At 42.4% G+C, this 24,878-nt stretch overlaps 1 pseudogene across 1 annotated transcript; it reads left to right on the forward strand.

Annotated features, from left to right (window-relative positions):
• The first annotated feature begins 266 nt into the window (after positions 1 to 266).
• LOC308090072 (threonine synthase-like 2) lies at positions 267 to 20,678 on the forward strand (annotated as a pseudogene). Its single transcript, XR_013935100.1, has 7 exons — positions 267 to 273; positions 2,569 to 2,655; positions 7,891 to 8,133; positions 8,662 to 8,807; positions 9,217 to 9,343; positions 11,993 to 12,147; positions 19,809 to 20,678. The product of XR_013935100.1 is annotated as a threonine synthase-like 2 (transcript).
• The last annotated feature ends 4,200 nt before the right edge of the window (positions 20,679 to 24,878 follow it).

Consider the following 24,878-nt stretch of genomic DNA (forward strand, 5'->3'; position numbering starts at 1 on the left):
ACCTCCACGTGCCAGAGCCTCTCCTCTCCCCGGTCCCGGCAGAGTAGTTCCGGAGAAGCGGACTGAGTGGCCCTGTCTTTCCCTAAGAGGACTGACCGTGGGTAGCTACTGGGATGTAAGTCGGGGCTCGATCAACCCCGGCTGGGTCACCTGGGTTGAGGGTGTATGTTGTATGTTGCGAGACCCGAAACACCCGATGACCCCAGGCTACAACACTGATGATGTAGCCTGTAATTAGTTATTACAGGCTACATCATGGATGCACCATGTCAGGTGCATCCATTGGATGTTTTTCTTTATTTAATAGCAATGAATACTATCAGAATATAGAGCTATTTAACACTTATTTTAACAAAAGAAAAAGAAAGAATCACTTACCCTACATTTCAATAGAATCGAATAGAATTAAATAGAAACTTGAAGCAACACAATCAAAATATTTTCCACTGTTACAACACATAATGTGTATAACATCCTACCATGTTTACAACATAGAATAGCCTACTATACATGAGTTTTACACCACAAATGGCAAGGGTTATGACTCTGTACATTTTCATAAAGGAAAACATAACAGCTTTCAGTACATGATTTTCCATGCCAGGGTATTCAAGTTTGATAATATGATGGAACTTTGAATGACCACTACTACATGCATGTTACAGCAATAATACAATATGTGTTAACTGTTTATATTAATTATCTATCTAAAGTACATAGATATGGTGCTGTAATAACATATTCATTAGCACAGTGTTGCCCTCTATCTAAAGTACATAGATAGCTGCTGGCTAGCTTCACAGAACAGGACACTGTCTGTGATCCACTTTCAATTCTGAGGTTATCTGTTCTAAAAAATACATAGAGTCACTGTGCTGGAGGGTGTTTTGATTACAAATAACCAATAAAACAGCATGATTGATGTTTCAATAGAGGGTAGATGTACTCCTGAACATGCTCATTAAGTTTAGCAAATTTTGCATTTGTTCATCCATTTGAGAGTCACATGGCTAAAGGACCTTTTCATCTACAGTGCAAAGGGGACATGCAGGGTCTTCAACAACCAGTCAGTACCTACGTCTACAGTTAAATAATGACACAGCCTGACACAAACAATACAGCATCAGGCCTATAGACCTGGCAATAGGCGTATTTGTGCCGGTTCTGTTTCATACGTGCTCTTCAATGAGATGCGTCTGAGTCTGTCTCCGGCTTCAGACAGCAGGCATACATTTAACTTGGAAAAGTGAATCTGTGTAACTTAAGTAAATATGTTTTACTCTGTCGCTACCAGTGAATAATTTTTAGGCTATCCATTTTTCACTGAAGAGTGTAAATGTACTGTAACCATTTCCTAACCCTGTGTGTGTGCCTAATTCAAGCTCACCTCTACAGCGATCGCGCTGTTTTATACGTTTTTGTCATAAAGATTGTACATATCGGAAAAGCTGTCAGAGCATCTGGAGCAGAGGAGAGAGAGTGACCAATGGAATAGCAGGAAAAAAAACGGTCAATTTGATCTGAAGTCTGTCTGTGTGGTGAGTGTTAAAAGGACCTATATGTGAAAAGGCTCTTACTTTTTGAAAATGCTAGCTGGTGTGACAGAACCACTTGACACTACAATCAATCAATCAATCAATCAATCAATCAATCGATAAATCGATAAATCAATCAATCAATCAATCAATCAATCAATCAATCAATCAATCAATCAATCAATCAACAAACAAACAAACAAACAAACAAACACTAAAACCTATTTACTGTATATTTAGTTGACCGGAGTTCCCCAGGGCTACTAGTTCCCCTTTTTTTCCCTCTACGCTAAATGTCTTCGCCGAAAATAGCAGATCTACAAGCTGAACGTTGTGAGCTTGTAGATCTGCTATTTCCACCACATGTTCAAACCAGAATAGTGATGCTAGGGTTCATGTGGTTAATGTCACCTCATCCTGGGACATACAAGGTACAAACTAAAAACTGACTGCAGAGTTTTATAGGAACAAAGAAAGAAGAGATGAGATCGAAATGGGAATTCAGTGATTTTATGACCTGTCTGTTGACCTGTATGTTGATCTGTCTGTTGGCCGCATGTTTTTGTATGATGAACCTTTGACCCAACAACAGTGTGTAAATGTCAATGTATGTTTTGTCATGTACGCAGTGTCTCAGGTCTGAGTTGTCTTTGCAGCTGTTAGTTGACCTATTAGATTTAACTACATTTTGAAGCCTTTTTATCAGCCTTTCTTACAACCTTTTCGGCAACCTACGCTCCTCTAGAGTCTAGTTCAGCTGTATGGTCTCCTTCTCTTAACCACAAACGGTTCACATCCTGTTCATCTTGTGCCTTGACAGCAAGGGGCCACCAACAGGTTTCCTGCTCTGATGCACTTACAGTTGGGGCAGTTAGTGAGAAGCAGCAAGTAGCGCAGGGCAGAGTTGAGTTATGAATAATACACGTTCAGGGGTGGAGTGGAAGTCCACCCCTCAGAGTTTGTTTTTACAAACGAGCCTTGGAACGTGCATTGTAAATACATATGCTTTATGGTCTGTGACTGTGACACACAGATACACGCGCAAAACCCCGGACATTTGAAGGAATTTATAAACCCCCCACGGACAGGCAGACAGGCACCCAAAAGAGGACATGTCCAGGTAAGAGGACTTATGGTCACCCTAAAATTAATTTATTTTTTAATGAATTTTCTTTTCTCAGTTTTAAGCATAGCGTTCGCATGGATCAGTTGTGATGTAACATTGTTATAGGAACGTTAAAATAATGGTTGGATTGCTTGGGAAATTCTGTACTTTTGAAAGACATTAGAATATATGTTGTTGTAATTAATTGACTAATTTAGGAGTTATACCGAAGCTCTAAATAATTATGCTAAGCCGTTTGTAATGGAAGTTTGAAGACAGTAGAAGAGGCGATGTTTTTATGAATGTTAAAAATAATGTTGGCTTGTCTGAAAAAACATGTACTGTTGGTAAACATTTAGAATACATATTGTTGTAATTAAATGAGGAATTTACAAGTTAAATAGAAGCAGGGAAATATGTAAGAAAAGGAAGTTTGAAAGGGAAGTTTGGACGGTTTGAGACACAACACAGCCAGGGGTTTGGGAACATGAAAATCATATTTGACTGTGTTAAGAAATCCAGATACGGTTAAGAAAAATAGAACAAATGTTGCTTTAGTCAGTAATGTAGAAATTAGCTTGAAGTTTATGAATAATTTTGCTGGCCGTTTGTATAAGGGCAGGATGTGGAATGGTTCACACACACACACACACACACACACACACACACACACACACACACACACACACACACACACACACACACACACACACACACACACACACACACACACACACGCACACACACACACACACACACACACACACACACACACACACACACACACACATTTTCTGACGTGACAGTAAAGGCTAGCGTGTTATTGAAGCTAAAGGCGGTGTTGGCTATGTTGGAAAAATCCTTGTGCTTTTGATATAAATACAACAAATGTTGTTGAAATTTAATGAGTAATTTAGAAGTTAAAGGGAACCTGGAAATATGTCTGAAAAGTGGTTTTGTAATGGTCGATTGTGAAGCACAATACAGTTATGGCTTTAGGAACGTTAAAGTACTGTTTGACTGTGTTTGAAAAATCCAGGTACGGTTGAGAAAAATAGAACAAATGCTGCTGTGATGAAGTCAGACATTTAGAAGTATATCTGAAGTTTAGAAAAATGTTTGCTGGATGCTGTTGCAAAGGCAGATTTGTCGTTACTTGATACACATACATACACACAGAGACAAACACACATCACTGACACCACACACACATACATACAGCCATGCACACACACACACACACACACACACACACACACACACACACACACACACACACACACACACACACACACACACACACACACACACACACACACACACACACACACACACACACACACACACACAGGGGAGACTTTTACATTCACTCATGTGACTTCACTCATGTGACATGAGAGAAAGAAGGAAGACTGACTGGCAGAATCACATATACAAAGAAGCTGTTGAATTTCCTACAAACTCTGATCATAATAAATATACATTTCAAGCAGAGCCAGGCCACAGTGGTGAATACCAGTGTATTGGTGTTCTTAGCTCAGCTCCCGGGGTCTTTGAGTGAAGACTTCACAGTTTTAAAATAAATGGCAACACTTAGCAACTCTACAAGCTATAGGCTAGTACCTAAATATTTTACCACTGCGCCATCCATCCGTTATGCATGCTGGTATTAGATATTAAACTGGAGCTAGTAGCTCTGTGTGTGTGGGAGAGTCTAGAGAACAGCACTAGAGGAGAGGATGTGGTAACAGAGCAGTAATTAATTGTAATTAATTGAATAATTTAGGAGTTATACCGAAGCTCAAAATAATTCTGCTAAGCCGTTTGTAATGGCAGTTTGAAGACAGTAGAAGTGGCGATGTTTTTATGAATGTTAAAAATAATATTGGCTTGTCTGAAAAAACATGTACTGTTGGTAAACATTTAGAATACATATTGTTGTAATTAAATGAGGAATTTACAAGTTAAATAGAAGCAGGGAAATATGTAAGAAAAGGGAGTTTGAAAGGGAAGTTTGGACGGTTTGAGACACAACACAGCCATGGGTTTGGGAACATGACATGTGAAACCTTCAACCTGACCACAAGCCTGAGCCTGGCAAAGGCGCTGGAATTTCCAAAGGGCACATAATGCCCTAAAAAAAACACCCAGACTACCCAGATTTAGAGGAATATCTCTTTTTAAATTAACACTAGGAATCAAGAATTATACTGAAAAAAATAACTCCACAAACTGAACAATATTCATACAAAAGTTAAAGGTGGCTGCCGTCGCTGATGATCTATATGAGCAATACAGCATGCATTACTCTACAACAGTGGGACAAAACCTTGTTGCCCTGATCATGAGGTACATTGACAAAAACTATTTTTGCAAGAAGAGCCACAACCTGCCCCAAGCCTGCCCTAATTACTGCAGCTATTACTTATATTTAAGCATTTACTTGATTGCCTAGAAGTGTCTACCAGTCAGCAATTTTGTGATCAATCAAAATTGTACTTGCAAATTGTCAAATTACACTGGACTTACAGAGCGAGAGCGAGAGAGGCCCATATTTGACAAACTATTTTAAATGAACAGTATAACTGTACTTAGTTTGTTTTTGTCCACAAATACCTATCGATCGCAAATTCAGACAGATCACTTGTCTACGCGTCTCTGTGTGTCTGTGTGCTCTCCTCGTTGAGTGGACATGTGTGTGCGCACGGCCAGGTTTGGTTTTGATAGGGCATATACTAAGTTGAGCGTGGTATCACGCACCGAAAATAGCCGATCTACAAGCTCACAAGGTGTCGCAGTTTGTAGATCGGCTATAATTATGTCCGTGACACCGCACTCAATTAAGTATAATTAAGCTTTACTGGAGATAAGGCGTACCGCATGGATTTCTGCAGAGGGCAATTCTTTCAACATAAAATGCTGCATTCCAGTTCAGGAGAGTAAGAAAGGAAGATACATTCTCTTCTCTTCTCGCTAAAATCTAAAATGACAAAGATATTTGTTTTAAATAGTATTGTTTTGTATTGTTTTGTTATTGTGCAAATCAATGATTGTAGCTTAAGACGGCTTAGTATAGTCATTATTGTCTTGCCAGTTATAGTCTGGGTGGGCTATAGTCCTACAGGTGGTTGGTCTCACATGGGGGTTTAACCCAGGGACATGCTGGCCACTAGGAAATATGCTACGATTCCAGAACGGCCGCGCCATTCCAGGCCGCCAAGACAGGGCAAACGGCCGGTGGGCCACCCAAAAAAAAATTACATTTATAATATTAATAATCTTTTTTTTTTAAACTTTTATTTAAATGTATTTTTGCTCCCGTTCTAGGATTATTACGGTGATTTCCGGGTCGCACGGCCCAATTATTAGTTACGTTACTGTTTGGGCTGGAATCTACATAGGGCTGCTGGGTTAAAACAGTGAAATGCCCCCCCCCCCCCCCCCCCCCCATGAGAGATGAGAAATACTTTATTAATCCCCAAGGGGAAATTGTGGCGTTACAGCATGGGTTCCCAAACCTTTCAGCCCGCGACCCCAAAATAAGGCGATCATTGACTCGCGACCCCACCTAAACCTGGAGGTAATTTATGCACATAAACTTGCACGTTCGGTGCGCATTTGAAATGTATTAAAATGGTAAAATGTACTATTTGTAATCATTTTAGGTTGTATTTCATCCATTCTGTTGAATTACAAAAAAAGAAAAAAAAAATGTAATTAGTTTTTTTATTACCCAAAATAATTTTGCGACCCCACCGTCAGTCTCCCGCGACGGTCGCGACCCCAACTTTGGGAACCCCTGCGTTACAGCAGCACAGTGTAACAAATAAATAAATAAACAACAGACAAACAAAACAAAACAGATGGACACACACTAGACCAGGGCCAACAACATGCATTTAGGGAGAGTTCTTAAGCATTGTAGAGTCTGATGGCAGTTGGCATGAATGAGAGTCTGTACCGCTCAGTGTGCATGTTCGGGGGGAGAGTGAGCCTCTGGCTGAAGGTGCTCACCCTATCCTGCAGCTCGCCACAGAGTGGGTGGGAGGGGTTAACCATGGATGGAGAATAAAGTTACTTTATTTGGGTTTTAGGGTGAGGGTGAGCTTCCAACAGTGTATTGGGGTGAATTGCCTCGAATATATTTGCAGTTCCATGTAAGCTGGTGAATCTCTGGGAAAGCTGCTGAGAGGCGGAGAGGCGGAGAGGCGGAGCACGCAAAGTGTGTGTAAATCTAATAAAATAAAGGTCCATGTGATCTGACGGCCCGGGCCCCCCGGAGTCCCGGGCCCGTAGGTGGCCGCCTACCTGACCTATCCGGACGCTCCGCCACTGTCACAAGGCCTTGCAACGTGAGGCCTTGTGACAGTGGTTTGAGAACCCCTGCTCTGAAGCTGTGGTGTGAAATAGGCGTGGCCTATACACCAAGGTTCACATCACCTTTGTAATGGGTACAAATTACACACATTTAGCAGAAACACACTGTAGTACGAATTACACCAATTTAACACAGAAGGAGCGAGTGCATTCTCTGGCAGCACGCTCTCCCTCATTTAACAACAAAAAACGATTAAATAAAAACGGTGGTATAAATTGCACCCAGTTAGCAGAAAAACACTGTCTTAAAAATGACTTCTACTCTCACTACATCTCAGAGGCAAATATTGTACTTTTTACTCCACAAAAAGTATTTGACAGCTTTAGTTTAGTTACAAATAGAGTCAAATTATTACTGCAGAACTTACCCCTTAAGCCCTATTTTATGTTTGAAAATAGCTGATTTACAAGCTCACACACTTTGTGAGCTTGTAGATCTGCTATTTTCTAAAAAGACACAAACACACACACGCACACGCACACGCACGCACACACACACACACACACACACACACACACACACACACACACACACACACACACACACACACACACTTTCAAAGTATCTCTATCTCTCAATGAAGTTCAGGGCAATATTTGTCATGATGATGAAGTCATGATAGATTTACTTAAACAGAAGCTGGCTAAAGGAATCACATGCACAACTAGAGAGGATCATGTTGTGATTACAAGGTGTAAGTGATGTTTTGGGTGCATGGCTGTAGGTGAGACAGTCAACAGGACACACAGGGTGAACTCTATGGCCTGGGGTCAGAGGGTCAATACATCTATTAGGGTGAATGTATGAGATATTCCCTCTAGATGGAATCTTCCTCTTGCTCATTGTCTTCATCTTTATGTTTCCGTGTGCAGCGGACGGCAGCTCAGACGACATTGACGTTCCCATACGGAGGCTGTTCGCTGACCAGGAGCTGGTGAAGAGCCATGGCCTGATGAGTCTGAACTCTGTCAACTGGTCCAGAGTGATGATCCAACTGGCTCACTTCATCTACGCCTACCTGCACCTCAGCACCATGGAGCAGCAGGCCCACCACCACAACCCACTGCCTCCTCTGGAGGTGGTGGTGCCCACCGGAGGAGCAGGGAACATCGCAGGTGAGATCCATTCATCACATCTAATGGGATTGTACTATCGTTAGAATCAATTATGAGTCCATTTCTTTTTACACGTTCAGGGTTAAATTAATACAAAATACACGCTCTTTTTCTTCATTTCATATGAAAACAGAATCATAGAAAAATAATGAGATATTGAATCAAGAAAGAATCAAGAATCAGGAATCAAGAACTTTCTTGTCACATCACAGGTTTACACGTGCAAAGAAGTGGGTGAAATGTGTTTTTGCGTAAGCTCCATGTTTTTGAAGAAAAAGGAGGGGGTGGGGCGGGGAGTAAGAAATCCAACATTAAATAAGCATGTCAGAGAGTACATAAAAAAACTAAAATCGAGATATCTACATATATATGCACATAGCATAATGCCAACAGATACAGTATGTACATGAGGTTAAACATACTGTTAGGTGTGAAAGTGTTAACACATTGGTAGGTCCATATATCATCATTTATTTGCATGACTTGTTTGTAAAATAGTGTTGAGTCATGTGTTCTGTCTCCTATCAGCCGGCTGCATTGTGAAGCAGATGGGCGTGCCGTTGCGTCTGGTTGCCATGGTGAACGCCAACGACATCGTCCATAGGACGGTGCAAAGCGGGGACTTCTACATGACCGACACTGTCACACAATATATACCCGCTATAGACATCCAGGTACTGTCACTGTCACACACACACTGTCACACACACACTGTCACTCTAGTCTCACGAGTTGCCTCCCACAATGTTCAAATGCTTCCGTCAAAACGGCCACTTTCGGCGATTTTTTATTGAGTTTTGGCCATTGTCGCCCGTTTTTCTTTAATAACACGGGCTGGGAAGGTCGGATACCTGAGTAAAGTTCACTTTGAGTTGCATCCAACACATTCACTGCCATTTCCGTCGGCCTTACCGTTAGATCGCTAGAGGCATTTCAAATGTATTTTTTTTAAATTATCATGTTAATTATCACCCCAGGGCACTCGCCCCTACGGCCTATGGATGATCAGGCCTTGCGTATATGTTTCCATAGGATCCATACATCATGTATATGTTTTCTATATGTCTCCATATGTTTCCATAGGATCCATATAACATGGAGCGTGTGTTCTGGCTGCTATCAGGGAGAGATGGAGCCTTTAGTGAAGGACTTGATGGAAGACTTTCAACGTTCTCACAGAAACACCCTGCCTGAATTTCTACACAAACAGGTTCATTACACTACAGAAACACCCTGCCTGAAGCTCTGCATAAACATGTTCATTACACTACAGAAACACCCTGCCTGAAGCTCTGCAAAAACAGATTCATTACACTACAGAAACACCCTGCCTGAAGCTGCCTATAATTGGCATTTTTATTGCTGTTGTCTTGTATTGATGACAATACACATTTTATATTTTATTCTATTGATCAGCTAGCGTTAGCTACACATAATCATCTCCTCAACTAATAATAACAAAACTATCACTGATTCTGAGGATGAGGCAGACTGCATCCCAGTGATCCAAACAATGTTGTTCACCACTATCATTGTTGTTATACAGTAGTTGTGGTGTGGACTCTGCCATGCCCTTCAGTTAGAACGGTTTTTAAAACAACATATTTTAAAATAGTAATATTAAAAGTAAAACAACATATTTTAAAATAGTAATATTAAAAGTAAAACAACATATTTATAGTTATAGTTATATGGTTCTTGGCACATCCGGTCAGATAACCTTGGGTAAGGACATTGGCCCCGATTCATAATGAGGGTCGTAAATATGGGGTAAATAAAGTTCGTAAAGGCCGGTCGTATTTTGGTAGTCACAAACGGACGTGCAATTCCCAAAGGGGTTCGTATATCACAGAGACGTGCGTACAACCAGTGCGTATGACCAGGTGTGATGATTACTCTGGAAGGCTGCGTCCAACAGCATCCAACTTTAACGTCACCGTGCTGAACCGTGCTAAACAGCGTTGCCATGTCCGCTTATTATAAGCGAATTTGGGCTTATTTTTCTGTAAAGTTGCTTGTAAATATTGGTAGCTGTGGGGTGCGGTTTTTTGGGCTTGTTTCTAAAGTGTAGTTGGTTATTTGGGCTTGCTTCACAATTGTTCAATTGTTTTAACAGGTGGTTCTCAAATATTTTTATGTCATGGACCCCCAAGTTAATATGTATGCTAATTTATCCCTATAAGCCCCATCTGAACATGTTTTGTGCCAGCTGGAGGCAGATTTGTGTTGTTAGAATGTTTAAAAAATCTTCAAAATATTCCACATTTTATTACAAGATTTTTTTTTTTAAATAGCAGATCTACAAGCTCACAACGGTTTAATTACAGTGCTTATAATGGCCTAAGTGCCAGTTGCTTCTTTTGGGCTTGTTTTCCTAGACCTGGTTGCTTATTTCTCTCACAACATCTGGCAACGCTGATGAAAGTTTGAAGTTCAACTCCGCCTCGTCCAAAGCTAACAGATGCGGTGTCGCATCGCCTTGACAACGTACTGTTCTGTCTGGAAGCGGATCACATAATAAATGCTTTCATGTGTAATGAGAATAAAGAAGTTTACAAGGTTTAACCCCATTACCAAATAAAAGGCTAATAAAACGTGGAAAGGATATTATATAAGCGAGCCTTTTCTAATGAACATAGCGCACCTTTACCGAGGTACAAAGATGATATTGAAAATAAATCCAGGGCATACAAGTGAACGCTTCTATCCGATTATGGACCTGAGCTTATTGATTAAATTAGTTAATTTTGGATATCACTGTCCTACGTCGGAATGGGGAATGGATCATCTTCTGGACACAGCTTTCATCCACTTTAGTTTCCTCATCAGATGGTAATATTTATTAGGCTGTTGTGTGTGGCGTTCATGTGATCAATATACAGTAGCCTACAGTCGGCTTTACAAATTAATACCGTGGCACGGACACTGATGCAAGTCAGTCCCTCCGCAGTTTCATTAAGGCATCATAGCCTATTTTCATTATTACGTGACACACGCTGAGATGACCCGCTGGCAAACACAGCTCTAAATGCAACTCATAGCCTAGAAAATAAATAAAAAGCGGTGGAATCTACATCATGTCTATATTATGCATAGGCTACAAGCAATACATCGTTTGACATTTATTTTTTTATTTTTTATATATATATGTGTTGACAAATGTTGGGCACATATATATTTTATTTGAGGTTTGCCACTGTTGTAATTGATTTTGGCATGAAGAATAAAGCATTCTAAAGACATACGCACATTTCAGCCCTGGTAAGACAGCCTCGGGGCTGACCTGAGAACGTACGCACCTGACGCACAAAACACAGAACAAAAAACTTTTATGAATCCGACTGCAGGTGTAGGATTTGTCCTAAATGCCGGTACGTACAAAATATGGTCGTAAATCCCTTTATGAATCCGGGCCATTGGCCTTGGGCATTCTCCTTCTCTCTAGTGTTCTCAAACCTTTTAGCTCAAGACCCAAAATAGAAATTAGGCGTTTGCCCGGGACCCAAACCAGTAAAAATAGCAGATCTACAAGGTGTTTATTTATGGAAATTATTATGATAATTTTTATTTATTTATGAGGTACTTTTGAAATATTCATTTAATTCATGAAAAGTTGTTTTTTATTATTATTTTTTAGCTTTTTTACATCTTTTGAAAAAAAAAAAAAAAAAAAAAAAAAAAATATATATATATATATATATATATATATATATATATAGGCTATATCGTTTAAATGGAAGACACAAAAAAGGGATAATTTACACATAAAAATGTGTCCACAACCCAAAAATGGGTCCTGAACCACTGTTTGGGAAACAGTGGTCTAATGGGTCTGTGGTTGTGCTCTCTCTCTCATCAGTTATCCCAGGCCATGTGGACACAAACGGTGACAGATGAAGGCATTGTGAGCTCCATGAGGAGATGCTGGGAGGAGAACGGCTACTTGTTGTGTCCCCACACAGCGGTGACAGTGTGGCATCACTACCACTGTCCCCACGACCCTGCAATTCACAGGTGAAAGGTCATCACATTGTTTTTAATGCAGCAACAGGCACAAAGTATGGTGTAACCAACATCTGAACTGAACAGAGCTCCTGACCTCCTGGTAGTTGAGTATAGTAGCATTCTTTTGTTATTTAGCAAGCTGCTAGTAGTGGTACCATAAGTGCTTTTCTATTAGTATTATATTATTAGCTTGTGTGGTAGTCTGTACTAGTTTATATTTGAATTGTTTTTGTGCTTGAAGCAGTAGGCTATTGGCACTGTAGTAGTCAAAGTAGTTTCACCCTGTAGAGGCCACTTGATTGCCTTGTGAAGTGTGTCGTTTGGGCAGCACTCCCGGCAGACGATTAGCAATCAGTTGAAGTGGCCTTATACCACTAGCTGAAAGCGGCAGCTTTTAAGCGGTGTCCAGCAAACGAAGGCCAGGCCAACAAAGGCGACAGGCGACTTTGTCAAAGTTAGTCAATGAACGACACGCTGTATCATTGATTTGTGATAGATATAGTAGTGTATAGTAGTATATGTTTAGTGATCTACAATGTGTTTTCTTCCTATTCCTGTCCTCTCTTCTTCCTGGTGGTCGCACAAACACTGGGTTACACCCAGATGTCGTGACATAACTAATCTCATCTATCCTACTCTTTCAACTCACGTCGAGCAAGTGGTAACGGGAGGGCTTTGGAATTGCCACTCGGCTGTGGTGGAAGGCAAATCTGCTTTCATCTCAGCCTACGCATCCTTGCTCTCCCTTAACTTCCTTGCTCTGACTGAGACCTGGATCAGACCAGAAAACACTGCTACGCCCGCGGCTCTGTCAGATGTGTACTCTTTCTCTCACACTCCCAGAGCCGTGCAGACAGGTGGTGGGGCTGGTCTGCTAATTTCCAGAAAATGGAAATACTCTCCTGTTTCACTGTCACAATTCTCTCCTACCTCATTTGAATTTCATGTGGTCACTGTCTCTCATCCAGTCAAGCTCACCATTGCAGTTGTTTATCGCCCACCGGGCCCTGCTGGTGGCTTCCTGGAGGAGCTGGACCATCTAGTCTCCCACTTCCCTGTCGATGGCTCTGGATTCATCCTTCTGGGTGACTTCAACCTCCCGACTGAGAAGCAGCTAGACCCACTACTTTCGTTTCTCGACGCCTTTGACCTAGTTATTTGCCCATCTCCTCCTACCCATGAGGCGGGCAACCAACTGGACCTGATCTTCACCAGAGGCTGCTCTATTGCTAACCTGTCTGTCACTCCTCTTTCCAGTGAAAAGGGTAAGAAACTCTCTGATCACTACTTCATGTCCTACTCTCTCTCTCTCTCCTCTCCCCCCTCACAGCCCCTCCCTACCCACATGATTGCCTCACGTCACAATCTTCGCTCACTTTCCTCCACTGTTCTTTCCTCCTCTGTTCTCTCTGCTCTCCCTGCCCCTGAATCCTTTGCTCTTCTATCCCCTGATACCGCCACAGATCTTCTTTTCTCTACTCTATCCTCTTCTCTCGACCATCTCTGTCCCCTCACCACCAGGCCTGCACGCCAAACTCCACCTGCCCCCTGGTTGTCGGACTCAGTGCGGACTGAGAGACGGAGCCTGAGAGCGGCTGAGCGCAAATGGAGAAATGGCAACCTCCTGGAGGACCTTCTCACCTTCCAATCTCTCATTTCTACTTTTTCCTCCTCTCTATCAGCTGCTAAAGCTGCTTTTTTCTGCACTAAAATTCAGGCTTCTGCTTCCAACCCTAAAAAACTCTTTGAAACTTTCTCCTCTCTCCTGCAACCACCACCCCCTCCTCCCTCCTCGTCCCTCCTCCCCGACGATTTCGCCAACTTCTTTGACAAGAAGGTGAACGATATCCGATCCTCCTTCCCTCCTCCCCCGGCTGGTGCCCTGCGCACTACCCACACCCGTCTGCCTGCCACCCCCCCCTCTCTACCTTCATCTACTCCTCTCCCCCCCCCATCCCCTCTCTATCCCACTTCTCTCCCCTCTCCCCTAACGAGGTCCTTCTCCTTGTTACCTCTAGTCGCCCCACCTCATGCTCTCTGGACCCGGTCCCATCCACTCTGTTGCAGTCTATTGCACCTGAACTTCTTCCCTTCTTAACCCACCTTATTAACACCTCTCTGACATCTGGCTACTTTCCCTCTACTTTCAAGACTGCCAGAGTCACCCCCCTCCTGAAGAAACCGACACTTGACCCCTCTGAGATCAAGAACTACAGACCGGTTTCCCTTCTATCCTTCCTATCTAAAACTCTCGAACGTGCTGTCTTTAAACAACTGTCCTCCTATCTCCACCAGAACAACCTCCTGGACTCCAACCAGTCTGGGTTCAAAGTGGGTCACTCGACAGAGACTGCCCTCCTGGCAGTGACGGAGTCGCTCCATGCCGCTAGAGCGAACTCTCTCTCCTCCGTGCTGATACTCCTGGACCTGTCTGCAGCGTTCGACACGGTGAACCATCAGATCCTCCTCTCCACCCTCGAGGGGATGGGTGTCTCAGGCTCTGCACTCTCCCTGTTTGCATCCTACCTGACGGGTCGCTCCTACCAGGTGATGCTGAGAGGGTCTGTGTCAGAACCACACAGGCTCACAACTGGGGTTCCCCAAGGCTCGGTTCTGGGTCCTCTTCTTTTCTCTCTCTACACTACATCTCTGGGTGCTGTCATCCACTCCCATGGCTTTTCCTACCACTGCTATGCCGATGACACCCAACTAATCCTCTCATTCCCCCCCTCTGATACCCAGGTGGAGGCACGCATTGCTGCTTGTCTGGCTGACATCTCGGAGTGGATGTCGACAAACCACCTGAAGCTCAACCTGGACAAGACCGAGCTGATGTTCCTCCCGGGGAAGGGCTGTCCGCACTGAGACATGGCCATCACCATTGATAATGCTGTGGTGACCTCAACTCGGACTGCGAAGAATCTGGGTGTGACCCTGGACGATCAACTGACGTTCTCGGCAAACATCGCATCAGTGACGAGGTCCTGCAGATTCCTGCTCTACAACATCAGGAGGATTCGCCCCTTCCTCACGGAGAAGGCAGCCCAGGTGCTCATCCAGGCTCTCGTCATCTCCCGCCTGGACTACTGCAACTCCCTCCTTGCTGGTGCTCCGGCATCTGCAATCAGACCTCTGGAGCTTGTTCAGAAAGCTGCGGCTCGTCTGGTGTTCAACCGCCCCAAGTTCTCCCACACAACCATCCTTCTCCGTTCTCTACACTGGCTCCCCGTAGCGGCTCGCATCCAGTTCAAAACCCTGGTACTAGCCTATAGGGCAGTGAAAGGAACAGCTCCTTCTTACCTCCGGGCTATGGTCGATGCCTACACCCCTGCCCGACCACTTCGGTCTGCCACCTCGGGGCGACTGATTGCCTCGTCACTCAAGGGTCCTTCTGGCCGATCCACACGGTCACGACTCTTTTCTGTTCTGGCCCCACAGTGGTGGAATGAACTTCCCACTGATGTTAGGACAGCAGAGTCACTGCCCATATTTCGCCGCAGGCTGAAAACCCACCTCTTCAGGAAACACTACCCTTCCTCTCTGCCTGACCTACTTGTTGTTAACTAGTTGTACGAACGCTTGTTTTTCTATTGCTGTATTGTTTATTGGATCTTGTTTAGTCGATACACTTATTTGTTTTAGCTCATGCTCATTTGATTTAGCAATTTTTGTCTCATTTGTTTAAGGAAATAGGTGGCTGATATATTGTACTTTTACCTTAGCGCTAGGTATACTCTTGGTTGCTTGTTTTTGCAGAAAATGCACTAAAGACTTCTGGTGATTAGTAGTTTTCGTTCCCTACCTATGTTGAATACACTTATTGTAAGTCGCTTTGGATAAAGGCGTCTGCTAAATGACTGTAATGTAATGTAATGTACCCAAACCCTGTCTGACGGTCATTGTACATGACTCACCAGAGCATTTATTCCTAATCTGGAGGTGGGCCATAGAGGTATAATATAACTAGAGGGCGGATTGCCCCGCCCCCCAGCTATCATTTCAATGAATGTGCTCACTGGCGTTTTGAAGCACCCGGAAACCTGCCGGAAGTAGAATTATTGGTTCGATTTTGACCCCCCATAGAGTTATGAGCATGCGCACTAGTGTCCTTTTTGCGTTCTACGGCAGCCCGTGTGTCAAGGATTGAACGCGAGATATTTATTAAATACACTCGAGATGCATATTTATATGTAAATGCATATGTATGTATGTATAATATGTTTACATATTTATATGTATAAATATAAATATCTCTCAGTATGTTTTGCGCGTGCATGTATTTCTCCCAGCCTGCAGTTCCAGCTTTGGCCACTGGGGTGGCAGCGTCAATGTTTCTCAGCAACTCTGGGGGCTTGAGGTGTGCACATTCTTGCTAAATGGGCCCCTCCTGCAAATGTTGTAAACCAATCACAGTCAACTGGAATGGCATATGAAACATCTGATTGAAATATTGATTACATGAGTTCAGAGCTAATGCGTCCCAATTAGAGTTTTGGACAAAATCTGTAGGAGTTTTAGCAAAAAGTGTTTTATGAAGAAAACACAAATTGGTGGAAATTCTTGTCAGGTGTAAATGGCCGTGGCCTAATTGGGGAGTTGCATCATGATCCAAGGAATCCAGGGGTAAAAAATGAATTCATTAGCCTATTCACCTTATTCCTGGCTTTCTCCACTGTGTCATCGTTGCCTCTTACATTGAGTTTTTCCTCTGTATGCTGCTTCATTTTTCATTTTTCATTTTTATTATTAGGTTCACTTCCTCCCTAGTAGGCTACAGCAGGTGTAATGCAAGTAATCAGTGTGTTGCCAGATTTTGCAAAAGAAACAAGCGGCCAGGTCTATGAAAACAAGCCTAAAAGAAGCAACTATAGGCTCACTTTACATTGACTATTAGACAATAGCAGATCAACAAGCTCACAGTGTGTCACATCACGACACGTTGTGAGCTTGTAGAATATTTTTGGACACATTTTAACAACACACATCTTGTATGGGGGTCCCTGCCACCACATATTTTCAGATGGGGGTCTGCAACTCTGCGGACAAATCAAGGGACCAGCTTGAGATTTTTACATTGACTCCAATACGGAAGAGACAGTTCATATGAATGGCCTGTAGTTTCGCTGTTTTACCCCTGCTGGTGTCAGAAAGAATATTCTCTCAATGTAAGCGGATGGGTTTTTGACTTAACTTTAGACTTAATTTTCTTACCTTAATAAACATTGTCATAAATACTATATGCTTCCAGTCGCTAGTTTAAAGTCTCCTTTCAATCATCATGATATGCGTTTTGCTAAATTATAGTTTCATTTATTTTAAAATGTACGATAAAGTAGGCTATGCTCTAGGAGGGGCGGGATGATTTGATTGATAAGCTACACAACCAATAGCATTAATTCCCCGCCCCCGCTCTTGATTGACAAGCTACCCAACCAATAGCATTCTTTGGGGATTGTTTTCCGGTTCCAGTCCCCGACGTGCTCTTTGGCATATATTAAAGATGGCGGATTTCAAATTCCTGAACAATCGGCTTCATTTTCGGTTTGTAGAAACCAGAGGTGTGGCTTAGTCCATTCTTTTTTATACAGTCTATGGGACAAATACATATCAATCTGGGGGACTTTGACATGAAAAAATGGGGGAGCCACTGGTTAAAAAAACATTAGAAAGCAAGCCCAATTAAGCAACTACACTTAAAAAAAAGCCCCAAATTGCTTAATGTAAGCATTCATGGCAACACTGGTAAACGGGAAACTCATTGATATGGGGCTCCCCACCTCCCCTACTCCCCTACCTGGCCACGCCCACAGTGGGCATGGAATAGGGTGAATAATTCAAGAGTTAAAGCCCAAGAGGTTCTTCCATGGCCTACTGAGAGTGTGGGCACTATTCCAGGTTTAATTTGAACAAACCACTAATTACTGATTTAGGACTAGGCAAGAGGCGTTTCCCCGCAAATTATGGTATTCTCTGGCACCCCTCTCACCCGCCAAACACCTGCGCTACCCCTTACATTATGCATAGGTGTGGTTTGGGCGTTACAATGATAAAACCAATCACCGTGCCAGAAGCCATTGCCTTTAAGAGAAGACTGCGCTAGCCGTCATCCCCGATCCAATATATGCTCTAGCCTATCTCCCTGTCTGCACTGTTGCCTGGTCTGATTATTATAAGCCACATTGGGCTTGTTTTCCTTCTTCTTATCCAAATACATTTTTATATTAATTTGTAGCCTATTTTGTTCACAATAAGCTTGTCAAATTAGTCAGATCCAGAATAGTATATGAAAGCCATTTAAAATAGTTATATATTCTTACACAGCTGATGCCAAATAATTAATCAACACGGCAGCGCATTGCAAAAGTTACAAGTAGGTCAAATCAATCAGCTGTCTTGACAGTTGTCACGACGGCTGCAGCAGAGAGCCCCCTTTAAAGTTTAAACCATAACATGACATATAGAATGGATCTTCAGACTATTGAGCTTTCTTCATGTCTTTTTCACCTCAAAGTAAATGGTGGATTATTTCTTCAAATGAGAGCACAGGCAGCGGGCAGTAGAAGGTAACATTGGATGTGATTTCTCCATCGCAACTCTTTCCCATCAAACAAACCAAACTATTTTGTACTGCTTATTTTGCTTGTTAAAAGCATGATTTTATTAAGATATGACAGCAATATGGAAAAAACTAAAATATCTCAATTAAAAATATATTTCATATAATAACCGAATATAATTCTTAAAATGGTTATGGGGCAGTGTATATATTTATATAGCCCTATTTGCTCCAAGCTGTTTTTTAAACAAAATATAGACTGTTGGAATAGGGTGGAATGACTCCTGTTCTTAATGAATTACCAAGATGTAATGAGAAAAAAGGCTGCATGCAGCAATTAAGCTTCTTTAGAAAAATTACTGACGGGCTGGGCTGGGCCTAATTTGTCAATTATTAGTCGAGCTGGGCTGAAATATTTAGGGGATATGAAAGCTGTAGTTAGTAGTTTGAAGTGCTCATGTGGCCTTATAGTTGCTTCTTTTTGTTTTCATAGACCTGCGGTTGCTTATTTCTCGCCAAGGCTGGCAACACGGCTCATGGTCCAACGCACAAAGCCATTGCAGTGTCTGTGTGCACTTGGCGGGTGCTTTTAGAAACCGGCGGGTGGTTTTAGAAACCACTATCCCCCCTCCCCAAGCCGTACCCATGTGTGGGTTGAGAATGGCAATGTGGGGGATATAGCAACAACACGCCCACGGGCACGCCTCCACGCGCAAATAAGGGTATAATGGGTGACGGGTAGAGCAGGTGCTAGAATAACCTATTGGGGCAGGGCAACTCCATTATCAGTATTTAACGGGTTAAGGGTAGCGTTGCGGCTGGGAAAACTGCCACAGAATAGAGCCCTGTGTGTGCAAAGTTTGACGCTGATTTGTTCAGCGCTGCTTCAAATTTGCCGTTCACAGACACACACACAGACAGCAGGACCATTCCGGCCTGGTGGAGATAAATATTGATGCCAGGTTGAAAGTGGCCACTTTAACCTTTTCCCAAAATCAATTATTTTATTCAAATCGATTACATCTTATATTCCATTACATTACAATCAGTTTGATTAACTGCTGCACCCCTAGTCTGTAATTAGTTATAATTAGTTAAGCATGTTTTCTTCCAGGTGCTACGTAGCTACAGCCTCTCCCGCCAAGTTCCAGGCGGCAGTGGAGAGGGCGGGGTTGACCTTTGACCCTCCGGAGTCGGTGAAGGCGTTGGACCAGATGGCCACCCGCTGCCAGAACCTGGAGAGGAGTCTGGACTGGAAGACTGTCTGGGAGAACCGCCTGAGAGAATGCATCCAGTCTATATACACATCTAGACAACCCAGACTTACCACAAACACTTGATTCATGTTATTGACAATACGTCGTTTAAATTCAGAATGGTCGATTATATCACTGTTTCTCAACATCGGGTCTGTGGACCACCAGTGGTCCAAATGGACCCTTCATCCATTTTTCAACCTTATCCTCATATAATTGATCCTCTTTAATACTCATTATAAAATGGCACAATTTCTGTATACTCACTCTGTGTCTCATTAGTGGGCTGTGGACAGTTCAGAAACCTGCCTACTAATGACATCATCGTTGATGGGGATTCTAAGCTAATAGAAACTACACCCTTTCTCTTCCTGGAGAGTTAGCATGCTGAAATAGAAGATATTTTCCTTACATTATAAACAAAAAATTGAAATCTTGTTTGAAATGACCAAACCAGTCTACCGATGATGTCACTGGTAGGCAGGTTTCTGAACTGTCCACAGTCCTACTCTGAGACACAGACTGATTGGACAGAAATCTTATAATGAGCATTAGTGAGGACAAGTTATATGAAGATAGGTTGAAAATGGGTGAAGTGGTCCTTTAATTCAGAATGGTTGATTTTTACTCAACAATCCCAGTTGTGTTTGTAATGCAATTTCTAAATGTGATGAAGGCTTTCATGGCCTTCCTACTGTGTGTGTGTGTGTGTGTGTGTGTGTGTGTGTGTGTGTGTGTGTGTGTGCGTGTGCGTGTGTGCGTGTGCGTGTGTGTGTGAGTGAGAGAGTATGTCACTTTATGTTTTGACACACTAATGTGCTGTACAATGAAGACAAGTCAAATCAGATGAATGTACAAATGAATAAATATCTCACATTTCATCAGTATGATGAACCCAACTGATATTGGTGACTCCATGACCTGTTATCTTGTTCAGCTTCCCTCAGGTAGAATGTGGCAATGCTTTTAGTAAGCTGTACCTTTGGACTGATCAGCACTGAGTGTCTTGTGTACACTGCCAGTAGGCCAAGAAATTACCTATCTCATCTTTTCTTGTTTTACTAAGACATCAAGTTGGCCTACTAGCATTTGTGCACAAGACATATGTGGTTGATTGGACTCACCTCCACTGATGCTGTGGGCCTCAGTAAACTGAATAATATGACAGTATCACAGGCTGTATCAATTATTTTCTTGGAGATTGTTTTCTTTTTTATTCTCCAATCGACACCTAAAGTTAAATTTCTTATTTTTTATTCAACTAAATTCATTAGTCTGATTAACCACTTAAGCCCTATATTATACCTTGCACAGCGATGTCACGCCAAAATAGCCGATCTACAAGCTCACAATGCATCACGATGCATTGTGAGCTTGTAGAGCTTGTAGAGCTTGTGAGTTTTGACAGATTCTCGATTATTTCTTCTAATCAATTAAACCAATTAGTTCAATTAACTGTTGCACCCCCACTGTGTATCACATCCACTGTGGGCTTCTTTCTGTAAAGTGAATAACATGATGGTATATCTTACAGTAAAGTGAATAATGTGATAGCAGATCTTACAGTAACATGACATGACAGTATATCTTAATGTGATAGTATCACATCCACGTATGCTCTGGGTTGAATAGCTGAAGTATAAATTAGGGTTCAATTGCACGTTTTGTGTTCAAATTATAGTGGTGTAAAACACAACATATTTGCCTCCGAGAAGTACCTAAAAAAAGTACTTGAGTAAATGCACTTCCACCACAGAGATTACCATCTATTCTAATTAAAGAGTTCCTCTCTGTGAAAATGCTCACTGTCAGGTGAAAAAAAGTGGTCTTGACGTCATGCGTAGGAGGAGATGTGGTTTGTCTGTGCAGGCCGATAACAAAAAAACAACAACCTTGAACTCAGATTTGGTGACGTTTACATTTTTTTCAATCCACTGCACACCACCTGCTTTGACTGGCCTAATACATTTAGTTAAAATACAATAAAGTCTTACAGATTAGATTTCAAAAGGTACAGTATGTAATGTATAACATGCAACTTCTGAATCATTCCTCCATCATGATGAACACAGCCAGATGTTTCCTGTTGTAAAACCAGTGAGGATCATCCACTGTGTGTGGAGCCTACTGATGGATTCTAGCCTTGGGACCCAATCTTTATTTAGAAAATTATCCATACAATTATCCATAATATGGAAGGAATCTGCCTGTTTTTTGTATGGATACTGATATTATCAGTATCCATAAAAAAAATCACACCCTGTGTGAAGTGGGCGGTGTCTTGCTAGCTAATCACAATACTGAATGGAGTCAACCAATCATGTACAAAAGATAAATACATTTATTGAAACACTCTTTATGATGGACGAAACCATAACTTGAAAAAAAACAATGTTTGGTTTTTTTCAAGTTATGGTTGCTTATATAGGGCTATGCACATGTGTCATGTGACACTGGCCAATCACAGTCCTGAATAGATTGTGATTGGCCAATCACAGCGCAGGATAATTGTACTAATTTCCAAACCTCACTTTCAGGGCCGGTTTCACTGCCCAAGATATTTGTACATTTTTCCAAATCTCACTTATAGGGGCGGTTTCACCGCCCAAAACAACAGGCCGATTCACTTGTTGGCCTATTTTGGCCTATAACTCTTGAACCGTAGGTCATAGCATCAAAAATCCTTTTCCCCTGGACTGCTTGGCTCATGTACCTTTTGAAATCTAATCTCTAAGAGTTTATTGTATTTTAACTAAATGTATTTTACTGAGGATCCAGTAGGTCAGTCAAAGCCGATGGTGTGCAGTGGATTAAAAAAATGTCACCAAATCTGACTTCAAGGTTGTTGTTTTTTTTGTTATCAGCCTGCACAGATAAACCACATCTCCTCCTACGCATGACGTCAACACATCCTTTTCTTACCTGACAGTGAGCAGTTTCACAGAGAGGAACTCTCTAATTATAGCTGCTAATTTCTGGGGTGGAAAGTAACTAAGTGCATATACTCAAGTACTGTACTCATATTTCAATACTTTATACTTTTAGACCCCAAGAAGCAAAAAATATATATATTCAAGATATGAATGCATTTTCAAGAATTTTCAAAAAATAGCAGATCTACAAGCTCATAGCGCGGCACTCGTGACGCGCTATGAGCTTGTAGATCTGCTATTTTTGAATAACCAAAGCTAAGTGGTTAAAATGATCGTGACACTATGTTAACTAATTTAGCTGGGGACCCCCTGGTACCCTCCCAAGGACCACTGGTGGTCCCTGGACATGCTGGTGAACTTCTATACTGCCTTCATCGAGTCCATCGTCACCTTCGCCATCATCATCTGGTTCCCCGCTGCAGCGGCCAAGGACAAGGCCAAGCTGCAGCGGGTGATACGCTCGGCGGAGAGGGTGATTGGCTGCCCTTTGCCCCCCCTGGAGGCCCTGTTTAAAAGTAGGGCTTTGGGGAGGGCCAGGAAGATCATGGCTGACCCCACACACCCAAGGACATGGTCTCTTTGCCCCGCTCCCCTCAGGGAGGAGGTTGCGGTCACTAAAGACTTTGAAGGCACGACACTCACACAGCTTTTTCCCCACGGCCATCCGGCTACTGAATGCTGCTGCCCCCCCCCCCCCCCCCCCCCCCCCCGAGCTGACCTGACCTCAGAGAGCTATATGGACTGTCCTAACTGAACACTTGATCTTTTTGGCACTTCTCTTATTTATTTGTATTTATTACTTGTGGTTTGCACTGTCTTGTCCTGTCTTGCTCCAGTCCTGTTGTAAACTGTGCTCCACTGCATCAAACCAAATTCCTAACATGTCTACATGTCATGGCAATAAAGTCTTCTGATTATGATTATGATTCTGATTCTGATTCTGATTCTGGACCCCTGGTTGAGAAGCACTGGTATAGATGGTCTAGAGCAGCAAGTGACTTACAGAAGACTTTGGCAGCTATGACCCATGTTAAGTAAGTGTTTAAATAAATAAATAATAATAAATGCACAAACACACACCATTTTTAAAACTATATTTTTATAGTTATAGATATAGTGCTTGGTGTGAACGGCCCTTAACTCTCTGCTCTATGTTACAAAAAAGGTCAAAAGTGGAAAAGTACAGAAACAACATGTGATAAACGTTCATTCAACACATCCTCTGTCGTTTTGATGCATACGTTTTCCTCTGTGTGTGTGTGTGTGTGTGTGTGTGTGTGTGTGTGTGTGTGTGTGTGTGTGTGTGTGTGTGTGTGTGTGTGTGTGTGTGTGTGTTGTGTCTTCATGCTGCAGCCCCACAGAGCTCACACTCACTATGCAGGGCAGGAGGAGCTTTAGCTTCTTGTCAACTAGAAAGGTGTGAATTTGCATAAAAACCACATGATGATGAAGAGATATGATGAGCTGACGTGTCACTTATAAACACACAGACGACAGCGAGTGTTGATCAGAATCACAACCAGAATCAATCGGTGCAGATCGGTGAAGTTCCAGTTGAGAATCCAGTGTGAGTGAATCCAGACATGGAAAAAACAGGGATACTGTTCCTGCTGCTTTGGAGCTCAGGTAAACACTCTGTTTTAATGACACTTGTTGCTTGATGTGGAACCTTGTGAAAAGACACTGAGGCACAAAGATAAGAAATCTATGACGCATTAGTACAGCTAAGAAAACCATGACGCTTAAACACATTAGTACGGTGTGTGTGTGTGTGTGTGTGTGTGTGTGTGTGTGTGTGTGTGTGTGTGTGTGTGTGTGTGTGTGTGTGTGTGTGCGCGCGCTCGCCTGCGTGTGCATGTGTGTGACATGGCGTGAAGTGAAATGTAGTTGTGATGTAGCCTATTCTTAATGTTAAAGTTAATTTTGGGGGGTTTCTGCTTTTATTGATAGTCCACAGTGTAGAGAGACAGGAAACAGAGTCAGGTAGTGACAAAC

This window comes from Gymnoscopelus braueri (genome assembly GCF_963280865.1).
Source record: "Gymnoscopelus braueri genome assembly, chromosome: 8".
Taxonomy (NCBI): domain Eukaryota; kingdom Metazoa; phylum Chordata; class Actinopteri; order Myctophiformes; family Myctophidae; genus Gymnoscopelus; species Gymnoscopelus braueri.